Raw genomic sequence first — 14,650 nt, 5'->3', positions numbered from 1 at the left:
TGAGTGTGGTAAGGAAGGGAAGAGAGAGTTCTTGGAACTGAGCTTGGTTATGCAGCAAAAGACAGATCATACAGATTTTTGTAAAAACATATATATATATTTACATATACACACGTATATATTGGCCTATATGAGAATTTTTAAGCAATTTTTTTTTTGTGTGTGTGAGGAAGACTGGCCCGGAGATAACATCGGATGCTAATCCTCCTCTTTTTGCTGAGGAGGATTGGCCCTGGGCTAACATCTGTGCCCATCTTCCTCTACTTTATATGGGATGCCACCACAGCATGGCTTGACAAGTGGTGTGTTGGTCCACGCTCGGGATCTGAACCTGTGAACCCCAGGCCGCTGAAGTGGAGTGCGTGAACTTAACCGCTATGCCACCAGGCGGGCCCCTTGAGCAATTTTTTGTGTGTGTGTGTGAGGAAGATCAGCCCTGAGCTAACATCCGATGCCAATCCTCCTCTTTTTTGCTGAGGAAGATTGGCCCTGGCGAACATCTGTGCCCATCTTCCTCTACTTTATATGGTACGCCACCACAGCATGGCTTAACAAGCAGTGCATCGGTGTGCGCCCGGGATCTGAACCTGCAAACCCTGGGCAGCCGATGCAGAACGTGTGCACTTAACCACTGCACCACCGGCCGGCCCCTAAGCAATTTTTTTAAACAGAAGAGTGCTTTGATCTAATTCAGCCTTTTAAAAGATTATTTGCTATTAGTGAGGTTGTGGAGAAATTACAACCCTTTTGCACTATTGGTGGGAATGTAAAACTGTGCAGCCACAATGAAAAGCAGTATGATGGTTCCTCAAAAAATTAAAAATAGAATCACCCTATGATCTAGCAATTTTGCTTCTGGGTATATGCCCAAATAATTGAAAGCAGGGTATCAAAGAGATATTTGTACACCCATGTTCATAGCAGAATTATTCACAAGAGCCAAAAAAATGGAAGCAACTCAAGTGTCCATCGACAAATGAATGGATAAACAAAATGTGGTATATGTATGCATATATACAATGGAATATTATTCAGCCTTAAAAAGGAAAGAAATTCTGGTATAGGCTACAATATAGATAAACCTTGAGCACATTATGCTAAGTGAAATAAAGCATTCACAAAAAGACAAACACTGTATGTTTCCAATTATATGAGGTACCTAGAGGAGTCAAATTTATAGAGACAGAAAGGAGATAGTGGCTTGCGGGAGGGGAAAATACAGAGTTGTTTAATGGTGTAGTTTCAGTTTGGGATGGTGAAAAAGTTCTGGAGATGAATGATGGTGATGGTTGCACAACAATGTGAATGTAGTTAACACTACTGCACTGCGCACTTAAAAATGGTTAAGAAGGTAAATTTTATGTTACGTGTAATTTTCCACAATAAATATTCTTAAAAATTGAAAAAGAAAAGATCATTTGTTGCTCTTTAGAATATAAATTGCAACAGGGCAAACATAAGAGCTTGGAGACTGGGTGGGAAGCCATCACATATCTCCAGTCTGTATGTGATGGTGGCTTGGACTAGCATGTCCCTGGTAGCCTTGACTAGAAAGGTTTCATTGTAGACAGCAAGTGCAGACAGAGGTTACAGACAGCCCATTCTAGGATTTTCATTGTAAAGGTGAGCAGAGAATTGTGGCAGCATTTTAGCTAAAGAGGATGTAGGTAAAGGAATGTGTGTGTTGGTTTAAGATGGGAGAAACATAGCACTGTGAATGTTGATGGGAATATCCATTAGAGAGAGAAATCCTGATGATGCAGAAGAGACAGGGATGAATAAAGAGCAGGTCTTTCATTAGGCAGGTGGGAATCAGATTTAGTAAACATTTGGAGGAATTATCCTTAGATGCGGAAAGGAAAGGTCACTCATGGTGAATCCAGGGTTAAAAACGGACATGGCGGGGTGTGGGGACCAATGCCGTGGATTGGTAGTTAGGATGTCAGAAAGATGATTTAGTTCTCATTGAATTGTTTCTGCTTCATCGGTGAAATAAGAAGCGAGGTTATTATTTGGGAGTGAAGAGGGGGACAGGTTATTGCTGAAAATCAGAGTCAAGAGCAGAAGTATGAAATTGTCTTGGTGAGTGAGGGAGAAAATTAATTAGGAAAATGCAGGAGGATGATATAGCAGGACTTTTGGGGATCTGTGGGACTACATAATCTCCTTTCCTCACCATAGCATGCCTACAAGATAGGCATTATTTTGCTCAAACTTATAAGTGCACAGCCTGAGGCTAAAAGGGTGGGGTAGATCCCAGTAGACCACAGGTCACTCCAGGCTCTTTCCATTTTAGCAAGGCTGCGCCTCAAGATGCCTTACTTAGGGTCCAGCATGTGCTGAGCATGTGACATTTCTTACCTAACATTTTCATGACAGTATCTTTGCCTCAGATGAAAGAGAGTTTCGAAGAAAAGTTTAGGCAACTTCCTAAGTTCACAAGAGGCAGAAGTAAGCTGATTCAGATGATTCAGGCTCCAAAACGCATTCTCTTCTGCCGTACTCACTCACATACTCACACACTCCACACAGAACAACGTCATTCCGGAGAGGCAGAAATATGCGGAGGGATAACTCAACACCAATTTTCTTCATTCTCTAAGGTCACAAAACAGGTGTTATTACACTGTGTGTCTATTTAAGATTCTTTAAAATATAAATTCTAGAAAGTTCACAGATTAAGATCCCAGGGACGGTTAGGGTTTAACTGTTTGCTCAGAAATAAAATAATCTGAGGGTGAAAGTCAAGCAAAATAAAAACTATTTCCAGTTTTCCAAAATTCTAGTTTCATGCTATTTCTTCTCGAAGTTACAGGGGAAAAGCACTTTATCTATGTAAACTGCGTTCTTCAGAAATGTCAATTTTAGTATGCTAAAATCTGGTGTTTTTCCAGACAAGGGCAAGGTGCCCAGTGTAGCCAAGGGTCAGCAGAATTCTGAGTAGGTGGCTTCAGTCCTGTTCGGGGTGGGGTTTGAGCGTGACCTTGAACAACCTTGCCGCTCAGTGTGGTTTCCATTACTGCTTCAGCTCCTCAGGGGCACCTTCAGTTCATCATACCTTGACACAGTCTGACGTGTCAATAGATAAAGATTTCATCTCAAAATGAAACATTTCACAATTCTACCCTAGTGTAGCTTTTTGTATCATTGGATCTAAAATTAAATTGATTTACCATTTGTAAGCATAACAGCAAATGCAGAGTGATAGATCTAATTACATTTTTAAAAGCCATCTATATGTCAAAAATATCATAAGCAAAGTTAAAAAGCAAACTGTGAAAAAAATTGCAAAGTACACATCAAAAAATCCGTAGTATATATATATTGGAAAACAGAAATAAAACTATATAAATATAGACAAAGCATATAGAAAACAAACAATGAGAAATACAAATGATCAACAGATATAAAAAGTTGTTCATCTTAAAAGCATAAAATATACAATGAGGTATAACCATTATCTATCTTATTATGAAAGAATAATTTTTAATTAAATATGAATAAATTATTATCATTAAATATTGAAAGTGCTAAGGGTTTGTGAGTGTGCAGAAATTCTCTATATACTCACTGTGGGTAAAACTTTTATGGAAGCCAATTTCAATTTATACATAAAAACTTTAAAGATGTTCACACCTTTTAGACAGCCACTTAACTTCCAGAAATGTACCCCAAAGAAGTAACTAGCTAAATGGACAAACATGTATACATACCAGCAGTAATCATGTAGACATGCTAACACCGCTGGGATCATTGGGTATCTTGGATTAGGGAACATGGGTGCTGTGAGTCCTAAAAAAAAGGTAACCATTTCTGTACGTTATTCAGAGACTCAATGCAGTGTTCCTTACACTGAGTATTTAGTCAACATTTACTGAATGTTTATATACCTAAATGTAAGAGACCTGTACAGGGGCTGATAGATATTATAAGACATCTAGTGACCAGTTTACTCGTTACTCAATCTTCAAAACTTCTTTGCCAGTTGAGATAAGTGCAGTCTTTAAGTTTTATGAAAAGTGTATGGAGATGTAAATTCCAAACTTACAAACCTATTAAACTAAGGGAGCTGTGTGGAGAAAATGAGATATAAAGTCTCTAACAAAGTGCCTGGAACACAGTAGTAGTTCAATACATAGTAGTACAATAAAATTACACCAATGCTGTTGTTATTGTCACAGATTCATGGCAGCTTTCCTCAAATGGTTCTTCCTTTCTTCTCTTCTTCCCTCCATTTTTCTCTATTCCTCCTTTCTTTCATTTTCTTTCTCCTTCCTTCCTTCCTTCTTTCCTTCCTTCCCTCCCTCCCTCTGTCCCTCTCTCCCTCCCTTCCTCCTTCCCTCCTTCTTTTCTTTCTTTATCTCTCTCTCTCTTTCCTTCTTTCTTCCCTCACTCTGTCCCTCCCTCCCTTCCTTCCTTTCTTCCTTCCTTCTTTCCTTTCTTTCATACTTCCGTCTTTTATCTTTCCTTTCTGCCAACATTTTTGAGCATCTAACATAAGCCATGCATTTCACGAGATGCTGGGGTAAATGAAAACGAAAACACCATGTTCTGCCTCAAAGAACTGATAACATAGTTGATGTAACTAACCTTGGAAGACGCAATATTACACATGACAAGCAAAAACTTTTGGCTTCTGAAGGGAGGAAGTGGCTAATTCTGCATGAAGGAATTTTTCAGACATTTTGTTTGAAGTGGATTTTGAAAGCCAACTGGTAATATATCAGGCAGAGAAAGCAGAGTAGCCTTTCCATGCCTCCGACATAACCTTACACTTGAAAGGCCATAGCTATTTTGAGAACTACAGGAAAAATAGAGAAGCAGGAGACATGTGGGAAGAGCTTCAGGTGCTAAAGGTGAAAATAGGTCAGCATAAGTTTTGGAAAGACGTATTTCCAAAAAAAAAATGATCAGTAGTTTGTGTTGACCCTATATAGACAATTTCAAGAACAGTGGCCTGATCAAATCTGTGTTTGTGAGACTAACAAGTGACAATCGTGAGAATCAATAACTAATACTTGATTCAATACATAATTTTGGGGGGAGCATGTATCATGGACAGAGAGCATGCCTGGTTTTTCAGTGCCAGAGCAACACACTTCCTAAAGCTCAAAGACAAATGTTGCCAGTGCTTCCTCCTCCTGTGATACATTCTTTCCTCAGGTACCAGAAAATTCAGTGACAGTCTAGCTCCTTAATTGCTTATTCAACAAGCAGCATTATGCTAAGTTGAGCCAGAAGTGAGAAACCCAAAGATGACAAAAGCTGGGTTAGTTCTCTCAAAAAATATTACGGGCTAAAAAGACAGGAACATGTTCAACCATCTAGCTATGGGTATGATAAATGCTATAATAGACTTATGTACAGTAGAGGGAGAATGGAGGGGGCAATTGACCCTTCTTGGAAGAAAGTTTTCCCAGGGAACAAAATACTCAATATGAGTTTTAAATGATGAAATTAGACTTTACAAGGAAGTTGAAGGGGAAAAATGCCCTCCAATCCTATCTTTTTTTGTGATGCTGTTTTTCTTTTCATGTTGCTTTCTTTGCCTTTACCTAACAAGAAAGGAGGATTGCTCTCTCTTCTGCTTCCCATGGCAATACTACTATGGCTGCCATATGCAGTTTCTTTAAGGTACATTGACATTGTGCCTGAACTTAACATATACATTCTTATTATATTGTTAGACTAGCTCTTTGAAGTAAGTAAAATATTCTTAATTTTGTAAACAAGAAAAATAAATCCCAGGAAATTTAGGTTCGTGGTTATCATAACAATAATGGTGAGGGAAAAACAAAATCCTGCTCATTCTGTTATCAAAATATACGCTATACTCATTACTAGTATTCCATTTATGCCTCTATGTTAGCAATTATCTTGTTGAACTATAATCGCATGCCTCCAGCTGAGGGGAGGGGCTCTGCTTATTTAAGCTATATCTCAAGTATAGGGTTTAGCGCTTGGACCTAGTAGGTCTTCCAAAATACTTGAGGCATGAACACGTAAATTAATGCATGAACCCTTAAAACATCCTTTGTTACTTAGTTCTATAAAATATTAAGATATTTTGTTTTATATGCTTTGCCTTCTGAAATAAATTATTTGCCTTTTGAGCGCAGAGTTCTGTCTTAATCTCTGTAGACACTCACAGCACCTAGCATAGAGCCTTGTCCAATGTAGGAGACCCTGCTAGATTTTTTAAAAGTAAATTACCCGTCTCTGATAGATTTTGGAATGGACTTCAGTGCTTCTGTTTAGTTTTGTAAAATCACGTCTCATCATCCTGTTAGGTTGGTTGTTGCTCTCCTGCTCTTCTGAAAGGAATTGAAATCATTGCTGCCCCGCCACTCCCCTTTCTCCAGGAGCGTTTTAGCTCCGGGGTTTAAAAAGCCCTTACACATTTCAACCTTTGTGGCTAATATGACCCATTTGGAGACCTTCTTTTCTCCAGGGAAATTAATTTCAAACTCAGCTTTCACCCGAGCAAATGCTTAGATCCCAACTGGTTTCATTCTTATAAGAAATGTTAGCAAATTATAATTGGAGGGAAAAATTAGGGGGTCAAAAAAGAGAAAAGAACTACCATGACAAACCCTGACTGCCGTTCTAATCTGTGCTACGATATTGTTACTTTTTCATCCAAATTTATCTTCTGTTGGCAGTAAAGTTAGAACCTGTTTCCACATCATTTAGAACTCCAAATTCCTGCCCACTGTGCTAACTACGAGTTTTAGTATCCCTGGTGAGACTGAAGCACTGCTCTCTGAGGAGGGTTAGAGAGCTGCCGTTCTTATGCAGCTACTAGACCGCGGTTCCACTGGTGCCGGACTTGCTGGGCCTCACCCTCAGGTCCACTCGACGACACTACGTGCAAGGAGCTCCCCCACCTGCTGCGTCCACTAATGATCACTCTCTCCTGAGTCGAGCCAACGGTCCAAAATTTTATGAGAATATGGATTGCAAAGTGGCTGCCACACGTGCCTTTACCGAAATCTTCCATTCTTGTGGGAAGACAGCTAAACAGTGATGATGGTCGGAAATCAAATAAACCAGCAAAGAATTATTGATGACCTAATTGCCCTAAATTGTAAACTCTGTTATTTCCCCCTGCCACAAAACCTTCCCATCCAAATAGCTAGTAAACACTCCAAAACCTTCAAGACATCCTCCGTTCCTTTCTTGGCTTCCTACCAATTTCATCACCATGAATTATGATTGATCATTCTAGATCTTAAATATGTCTCAAATCCGTCCTTTTCTCTTCCTCCCATTGCTATTGCTTTAATTCAGGCTGCCCACAACTTTTGCCTGACAAATGTTTTACAGCCTCTTAACTGGTCTGGTTGTGGCACGCGAAATGCATAGGAGCACAGAAAGTCATCGTTTGTAGAACTTAATGGCATGTGGCTTCACCAGCTGAAAGGAGACATCATGGCTTCTAGCGCCAGCCATAAGATTTAATATCGTTCCAAACTGCTCACTCCCCTCCCCTGTCAAAGGAGAATTCATGTCCACTGCTCTGTGGTTTACAGGGACCTCGCCCTCCCTCCGCACAGGAAGAGTGTTCTCACGTGGGCTCCCACATGATTTGCCGTGGCTAATGAAACATGTGCAGACATGGCATGGACCATGTCCAGGCAGAGGCTGTGAGAGCTGTGGCCTGGCGTGGCCATGGGGTTTCCCTTCTGCCAGGAGATTGGCCTATCTCTGTCAGCAGAACTGCTGCTTCAGCCTGCGTCCCAGGATGGACACACGGGCGGCAGAGCAGCAGCTGGCTCAGCCAATATGTAACATGAACGTGTTCATACAACGTGAACAAAAAAATAAATGTTTGTGGTTTAAGCCACTGAGATTTGGGGGTTATTTACACCAACACTATATGACAAAACCTCATTAATGCAATGAACATTTCATTTGGTAGGTTAGTTAATTCCTTGGAAAAAAGTGGTTTTGTATCAGTTGATATCACCTCAGAACACACTGTCACTGGATTTATGAAACATGTCCCCTCCACAAAACATCTGATGAATATTGATTAAGTGAGATAATACATGGATAATATATGGAAGGCAACTTGCCAAACACGAAGCAGACGATTTATAATTCTGGTGTCCCTGCCCATGTCTGCTCTTTATTAATTTAGAATGACTCAGCTGTGTGTGTTTAACGTCTTAGCTGATTCCAAAGAATGACGTTTTCCAAAAGTCTTTTCCCTTAAAAAGATTTTTTTGAAAAGCAGAAATGTTTATGCTGCTGGGTCTTTTCTTCCCCGCTGACTTGAGAGCATCCACACGCCATGCTCTCTGGTGGCTCCGTCCACAATTAACCATCACAGAACGGGCAGCCGACCTCCGCCCTGACACTGTAATTGTTCTGTAATTCTGGCTTGACAAAGACTGTGTCATCAGCAGCAAGCATTTTTTAAACCTCTCCTCAGCGCTAGGCTCAGGACCCATAAAGATGCATAATTCAGAGACTGGGCTCCAGAAGTATATGTAGCAGCTCAGGAGGCAGAGAGGCATGGGGGGCCGGCCAAGGAGTGAGATCACCGTGCGGCCACTTAAGAGGATTGGGATTGAAAGGGAGATTGCTCAGGGCCAGGGCATCTGCCAGCCTCCAGGGCAAGCAGGAATCTGACTCATCCCACCACCAGGCTCAGTCTGGGCCTTACAGCGAAGCAAAAAGGGAAGAAACAGCACCAAGAATGGTAGGTAGAGGGGATGTGACTAGAATACAGAAGAAAAGGGGAAAAGAAGAAAAAGAACATTTACTGAGCACCTGCCACACGACACGATGCTAGGACTTACATTTCTTTCCTGATTCAATTTTTAAGACAAGTCTATGAAGTAGGCATTGGCATGCACGTTCTAAAGATATGGAAATTGAGGTTTATAATGTACTCAATGCCACATAGCTAGCAAGTGCCAGAGCTGTGGGTTCCTGTTCTGCCTCTTCCGCTTAACCAGTGGTCTTGGCAAGCCATGTCATTTTTGACACTTGACCTCTTAATCCATATTGCATAAATACCCCATATCACCTCGGTTGGCTGTCGAAAGGGTAAAATGGGAAATGGATCAATACAACACCATAGCTATAGAATTCCCATAGCCTTTACTCCTTCATGCCCAAGCACATTCTATTCCCTCTGCTTAGAATACACTTCTGCCCTTTTGCCACCATGACTTGCCCCCAGGCGTCTCCCCCGTCCCAAGCCTTTCCAAGCCTGGCCTTCTCCGCTTGGTAAAGACCAGCAGTGCATCTTCCTCCAGCTGCCCCACGGTGAGTCACTGTGCTCCATTATCCTTTTATGCTAGTATATTAAAATTGTTGTTTTGATGTCTGTCTCTTCTCTCTCCGTCCTCACCTGAGACTTAAGTTTTCTGGACCAAGGAGCTTTTTCTTCATGGATTTATTTGTACGTTGTTCATTTAACTAACACTGATTGAGAGTCTGCTGTGTGCCAAGTGGCCTGGCCTGTGTTGGGGACACACTGATAAATAAAGGTGAAATGGTCTCTGTCCTCCCCAGGCTTACCCCACTGGACATTACAGACGAGAGGCTGGCAATCATGACAGAGGTCACTGCAAAGGTAGGGGACACCGGGGAACTCTGAGGATCAGAGTGAGCGCCTCCCCTAGATTTGGGTAGTTGGGAAAACCATCCAAGTGGCATCAAAACGAATACCTCAGAGAAGAAATGAGGGTAATAAAGTGAAGGGGAAGGGAGCAAAGATCACTTTCCCTGTCCCCAGCAGACACTGTTGAACAAAAGGGAAGGAGTCTTTGAAAGCTGTTTGTCACCCTAGATAGTATATTCCTGGTAGTTACCACAGAGGGGGTTAAAACATATCAGTATTTGTAGCCTAGCAGAGCTTGTTTTCATATACTTTGAGAATTCAGCATATCTTTTAAAAAGAATCCTATATATGTTCTGATTTATCATTGCCATTGCCTATTTATCTTATCTCACTTTCTGAAATCTTCTTTCAAACTGGAAAGTACAGCTGATTGCAGAAGGTGTGTTTATACCTTGGTGACGGAGAAAGGAAAGTGAGGCAAGCAGAGTTGAATCAGATAGTTGGGGGTTTTATTGTGTTCTCTGAGCCACTTTTAATAAACTTTCCTGATACTCGGTAAAAGGATGTGGTCTCCATCAAAAGCTCTTTTCGGTAACCAAGTCAACAAGAGGAGAAAAATACACCTACACAGTCCCAGGTGCAGCCGATTGCAGGGCACCCTGAGAGGGTGCAGAGTATTGGTTCCTCCCGGCTTGTGGGGGACTCGCTTGGACCAGCAGTTCAAATCTCTCTTCACGCAGTCACAGGCGTGTGAAAGATAGAGCCTCTTTCAGCTATAAGCTCAGGGGACACCAAGAGGAGTCCCAGGGTCTGCTCTCTGCCCTGGCACCTCAGAATTGCAGCTTTCTTCCCAATGTAGGACTTTCCTATCCTACCCCTTCTCCCCAAAGCACTGGCCAAAGTACCAAGGATGCTGAGTAGCCCTGACTTCATCTGCCAAATGCACACCCTTCTTGCATGGCCAGCCAGGCATCTGCATGGTGGTGTGGGGGTGTAGAGAGAAAGCTGGTTTGGGGAGTGAGGAGTTACATTTATCAGCTCTGGGTGGTGGAGCAGAAGCTCACACAACTCTTGCCGCAAATGGACAGGACCTCCATTACCTGGTTAAGAGAATACACATATCTTCCTGCCTGGGAGTCTCATGTCCAAGAAATAAACGATGGATAGATGCACAGTGTGAGCCTGATATCTGATTTGGGGAAACTCTTAATGTTCTTTCGTCAGAAAACTCCAATCTCCAATAAATTTTCTTATTTGTCTCTGAATTCTCCACACATATTTTGACATCTATTTTATTTTGTACCTATTATGTTCAAGGCACTCTGATAGACTTCATAATGTGTCTTTTAAATTTATTTTAAGGATTAAATGAAAGTAGGTCAAATTAAAACAGTTAGCACTTAGTATGTAGATTAAAGGTCAACCAGGCAAGGAGCACGTCTGTATCATTTGCCCCTGCGTCATCAGCTCCTAGCTCATCACCACACACATAGAACAGAAAAAGAAGATGCTCTAATACTCATCTAATGTAAACTCTCAGCTCTAACCAGGCTATTGATATCCTAGGGTACTTCACATATATTTTTTCTTTTAAGCCTCACAGCCACTCTGAGAAGTAGGTCTCCTATATTCATTTAATAATTAAAGCAACTGGGGCTGAGAGTTTAAGGGCATCTACAGAAGATTCCCTATTTGTTAGAGCCAGAATTTGAACCCAGACCCCTCAGTCTAGGCTCAGTACTATTTGCAGCAGGCCACAGTTCTCGAAATGGTGAGAAACATAATCTTGTTGCTGCCAGAGGCAAGCCCCTGCTGCTGGGCTGTTCTCCTCACCCAAGGTTGGTGGAATTCCAATGAGTTGGGACCTGGTCACCTTATCCCCCACTGATGAGTGATGCTGATGTTAGAGGCTTCACCTGCATTGTCCCAATCTTCTTCAAAATCACCCAGCTTTGCCTCCAAAGCCTGATTTTGGCATCACTGTGCTCCTCACACAGCTGCTAATAGGTTGGGCATTCAGGGTCAGCACCAAAGAGAAGGGACTTTTAAAGCTTTCCAAGGCCGCAGAGAGGCATTCCAAGATCAGATTTGTACAAATGACAATGTAGCTCTGATTGACTAATAATACCAACACTTCCATTGCACAGCACTCGTTATGTACCAGTTGTTGTTCTTAGTGCTTTAACTCATTCAAACGCACCTTTTTTTAAAATTGAAACCTGTTGGTGATGTATGAAGTGGTAAATCTCCAGAATTAGCACCTTTTGAATAGTCATCAAAACATAACTGATATCTCATGTAAACATTAATTTGTTCAGCATTTTACAATCATTTATTACATGGCCAACCTGTGACCAAATGGATAAATAAGGGCACTATTGATGAGGATCTCAAAGTGCGGAGAGTAGAAGAGCAAAGGGATGAGTAACCAGATGGTTAGAGAATCCTGAGCTAAGCACCCTATGCATGTTTGTACAACGAGGGCTGCACTGAGATGGAAGAACCCAACTTGCCTTGTCTCCTCAGAAGGGCTAATACATAATTTGACCCTGTCACTGAATAGGTGCTCAAATGACAGAGAAATAGAAGAGCAGGGATTTCAGGCTAAGGCACAGAGGTGTCAAAGAGAGTTTGCAATGCCAGCGACCAGTTGCATGAGATTGATAATAGATAAGTAATAGATGTTGACAGGTAATAGATATTGACAACTGACAAGACTTCGTCCTAAAAGGAGATTTGAGCTGGATTTTAAAGGATCTTGAGTATCATGCTAAAATATAGCTTCGAATCCAACAGATATATGTACTGACTTACCTCTAAGTGGTTAATACACTCTCTGGAGGCCAGGGGCAGCCTGCAAGTCAATTCAGCAAGGTATTGATCTACGTGTTACATTCGCCGTGCAGCCAGCAGCAAAGAGGTTGAACTAGAAGAGAGTTTTTTGTAATTCTTTTAGCAGACAAAGTAAAACTGCATTTTTCATTCCTTAAAAATAATATTTATTTATTTTACCCTGTTTTATGAAATATTATAAACATTTTGACCAAAACAGAGAATAAAATAATAAACACCTATGTATCATTCGAAGCTTTATTAAAGGGCAACACCATGCTGTATTTGCTACAGATAATTTTTTTGTGGGTTTGTAAACATTGTATAGGCGGTGAGGCCCCTGTTTACTGCCCTTGGACCCCAGTCCCCTGATTCTTTCATAGAAATGATCAATATCATTCATTCAGTGCTTATACTCCTAGGCAAGTGTTTAAAGAGTTACTATTTATCAACAGAAATTTAAAAATAATTTTTAGGTTGGAAAACTTTTTATAAACGGTATCACACTACACGTGTATTTTCTTCCAATATATATGTATATTTTGGCTAAAGCAGCATGTTTTAGAGATTTTTGTTACTGATTCATACGGTGCTTCTTTGTTAATTTTAACTGTTGAATAGAATTTGATCACAATTTTTTTATTCATCTGTTGCGCTACTGCTTTTTGCCGGGGAGTGGGCAAGGAAAAATGCAACGGCACAGAATTTATTGTCAAAAACATGGAACCAGGAGACAAAAACTACACGCAATAGTGTGCAAGAAACCAAGGCATTAGCTGGCTTCAGCATCAGCTTCTACGGGTCATCTGTTCCTTTCCAGTATCGACTGCTTAAATTCCTTTCTACAAAGGTGTACCAGGTGGTTTCCCTGGATACTCATAGAGGTCAGGACAACACACTTGTCCAACGCTTTCAATGAAAAATTTCACACTGTTTATTTGACAAGCCTCTGAATTCTCTTAGGGTATTAGGCTTACACGTTGGGATTTCTATTCTTTTAATGAGTATTTGTGACAATTTCTGTGGCTCTGTCCCGGTTCCTATCACAGTTATTTCTATTTAAATAAGTTTTTAGGATTATCCTCAGAGAGAAGTGTTCATTTCTGCATTAGATGGCTCATTGAGGGTGGAAAATGTTTATTGTATCTGTACTAGATCCACCATTTTCTATTTTCCCATCATCTCTGCCCTGGTTTACTTTAGGCCATTTCAGAGATATCTAACCTAAATTGTTTATTACTTTACTTTTAAGTGACAGGGATGCCTTTATTTAACGAGGTAGAACTCCTGAGCAGTAGAGGCAAAGCATCGTTCTTTGGGAACTGATGAGCATCAGACACGAGGCAGGACATTTTCACCTCTCTCCGTGCTCCATCTAATGGCTTGAGGGAGACAAGTTACTCCCCTTTGCAGGTGGGAGAAGTGAGGAGAAAGGAGCTTAAATAACTTGTCCAATGTCACACAGATAGACCAATGGAAAATAAGTACAGTTTTATCTGAGTCTGAAATTATAATTTTAGCTCAATAAAGTCAATATTTCAGTTAAATAAAAGTAAATTTCTTTTCATTGAATATCATCCTGGTGTGTTCTGAGGTCTGCAGCCGTCCTGGAAACTGCACAGCAGGAAGGGCAGGCGAGGGCTCTGTGCTTTTGAACACGCTTTTCCAAACACTCTCCCTTTTTATTGAACTTCACAGACATTCCCTGTAACAAAGCATTTCATTTTTTAACATTATTATTAAAAAAAAAATACCAATGTATTGACATAACTTGCAATTTTATCATTAGAACCATTACCTTGCCACAGCCCAAATGTGTTACCAATATCCGAGCTAGCAGCTCAACACACTTCTTTGCACACTTTCCTAACGTCGTATCTAGCTAGCGCCAGATCTAAGCAACTCTGCATGTGAGGGGTAGGTCCCAGGGAGAAGTGTTTGCAGTTAGTTTCACACTGAAAGGCAGTGTGATGGTTAGCAAACCAGATGTCTTGACACATACAAGGCTTCCGGGGCAGATACTCACCCACAGATTCTCAATTAGGGAAATCTACAATTAACATGACAGCAAGGAGAAGGGTCTGGTGTGCAATTACAATATTTTGGCTAGTGCTTCTTTTGCTGAGATATCAGTTAATAGCCTTCAAAACTTCATATGAAATCTAGTTATGTGCTAAAATGTGAAACCATTTATAAACCATAGAGTAATTTTATAAACTTGTGCTGGATTTATTTTGAAAA

The 14,650-nt window shown here is 40.9% G+C and overlaps 1 long non-coding RNA gene across 1 annotated transcript; it reads right to left on the bottom strand.

Moving 5' to 3' along the window:
- Positions 1-2,342: 2,342 nt before the first annotated feature.
- LOC131411709 (uncharacterized) lies at positions 2,343-12,489 on the bottom strand. Its single transcript, XR_009221638.1, has 3 exons — positions 12,392-12,489; positions 3,714-3,792; positions 2,343-2,598 (listed from the first exon to the last, which is right to left on the bottom strand). It is a non-coding gene; the product is annotated as an uncharacterized LOC131411709 (long non-coding RNA).
- Between the last annotated feature and the right edge of the window lie 2,161 nt (positions 12,490-14,650).

Source organism: Diceros bicornis, chromosome 12 (assembly GCF_020826845.1).
Source record: "Diceros bicornis minor isolate mBicDic1 chromosome 12, mDicBic1.mat.cur, whole genome shotgun sequence".
In the NCBI taxonomy this organism is placed as follows: Eukaryota; Metazoa; Chordata; class Mammalia; order Perissodactyla; family Rhinocerotidae; genus Diceros; species Diceros bicornis.
Note: the sequence above shows the minus strand (reverse complement) of the source record. Positions and strands in the feature narration are given on the sequence as shown.